The sequence below is a fragment of the Pteropus vampyrus genome, unplaced genomic scaffold (genome assembly GCF_000151845.1).
Source record: "Pteropus vampyrus isolate Shadow unplaced genomic scaffold, Pvam_2.0 Scaffold157, whole genome shotgun sequence".
Lineage (NCBI taxonomy): Eukaryota > Metazoa > Chordata > Mammalia > Chiroptera > Pteropodidae > Pteropus > Pteropus vampyrus.
Window position 1 is genome coordinate 1,953,092 of NW_011888938.1, and position 2,079 is coordinate 1,955,170.

Consider the following 2,079-nt stretch of genomic DNA (forward strand, 5'->3'; position numbering starts at 1 on the left):
GCGCTTCCGGGCATGGGAGGGGCACGGAGACCTTCAAGCTGGCACAGAAGGCTCCAGACTTTGCTGTCCCCGATTGAACAAATACAAGACACCTCCCGTGTGCCAGACTCTGCAGAGAAACAGGTGAATGGGCCCCCCAGAGAGCTCAGGGGCTCCTCCCCCTGCTCCTTCAGCGCCCTGGAGCCCAGGCCGGGGTGGCGGGGGGCTGCGGGCTCCCTCTCTCCTGTCCTGGGTGGACCTAGCCTGCTGTCTTGACCCCAGCTGCGGGAGAGGCGGGTAGGTAGTGCTTGGGGCTGTAGGGGCCTCAGGTACTCTCTGGGGGGAGTGGGGGTTGGGGTGGATCCCAGAGGTTTGGGGATCCTCTTGAAGAAGTAGGGTTAGGGGCACTGAGAGACAAGGCCTGGTAGCTGGACCCTGATTTTCTGACTGGTCACCTGCATGACTGGGGACTCAGGCAGGACCACAGGAGCCCCCTCCTCAGCTGACCGTCCTGCCTGCTACAGGAAAGGGAGGCCTGATTCCTCCGAGACTCACTTTGTGACTGTCCCTCCCCTGGGCCCTCTCCTGAGCATCTTCCCTGTCCCACAGGCCGGGCTCCGAACTCGGGGGCCCAGGGCGCAGGCAGGCAGCCAAGCGTGGCCCCCACCACCTCTGGCCTTCTGCCCAGGGAGCAGAGGGTCCTCTCCGCTGCTGGTCACACCCCTCCCTGTTGGAGGGGAGGGGCTGAGGGCAGGACACCCCACCCCACACCTCCTGCCCCTTCCCCAGCACCCTCTGCCTCTCCACCTTTGACTGTTAGATTCCCACGGGTGGGCCGGGTTGGGGGCCTCTGGGGGTCCCAGGCCCATGCCCCACCTCACGCCCTCTCAGGCCACCGGAGCCAGAGCTAAATCTCGGGCTCCTTCTTCCAAGCCTGAGCCCATGTCCACGGACTCCAGGCATCCAGCCTGAGGGATGCGGGGCCCCCAGGAGAGCCGAAGAGGCGAGCGCCTGTCCTCTGGGGAGTTCGCCCAAGGCCTCGTCGCTGCCCCCTGACTCAGTGCCAGTGAGTAAGGCAGGTGGAGGTGGACGAAGGCAGCCTGGCTCTGCTTGTTTGCATTTCTGACCAACCCTCATGAGAATGCCATGCGGCCTCGACGAGGTGGATCCAGTGGTCAAGTCACTGGCGGGGAGCCCAGCCTCTGAGGCTCCAGCGGGCTGCCCGCCCCGCTGCAGGGCCTGGGGCCAGCACGGCCTCTGCGTGCGGCTCGTCCAGGAAGCAATGGCACCGCAAGGAAAATCTCGTTCTGGGTGATTCAGTGACCCGTTTCGTAAACACTGCGGTTCCACCTTGGGGTTTTTCCTGCCCCGCCTCCCGGGCCCCGCCTCCCCGCCCAGCTTCCCTCTCCCGGGAGGCACCGGGGCAGCCAGATGCCTGGGGTTAGGAAAATATGTGTTTTCAGTGGGTTGGACGTCTCAAAGGGTGACGGGATGGGCCTGGGGACTGGCGTGGGGCTGGTGGACCGCTCCCTGAACTGGTCGGCAAGGAGATGCTGGGAGCGGGCAGCTCGCTGGTGCACGTGCACGTGCACGTGCACGTGTGTGTGTGCATGCGTGTGTGTGCGCAGGCATGTGGTGTGCCTGCATTAGCATGTGCACACACTCTGTATAACACGGTGCACACATGTTGTGTCTGTGTACATGTTCGTGTGTATGAGCATATGAGTGCACAAGCGTATGCATGTGCGAATATATATGTACAGCGAACATGTGCCTGCGCGTACACACATACACGTGCGTGCACACCCATGTACGCATATGTGGACGTGTGCATACATGTGTGCTCGTGTTTAATCCGTGTGGCCTCCCTATAGGAGACCAGGCATGCAGGGGAGCTGCTGCTCCTCCCAGCGGCCTGCCTGCTCGTAGGCTGGAGGGTGTCTGCCAGGCACGGTGCCGGTGGCCCACAGGGGGCGGGGTGGCTTTCTCCCTGGGGAGGAGGAGGCCCTTGCTGTACTTACAGAGAGCAGACGCCGACACGGGGCCCGGGGGCGTCATGAAGCTGGAGTCTCCATTTCTCATGAGCCGTCCTTCCCAGAC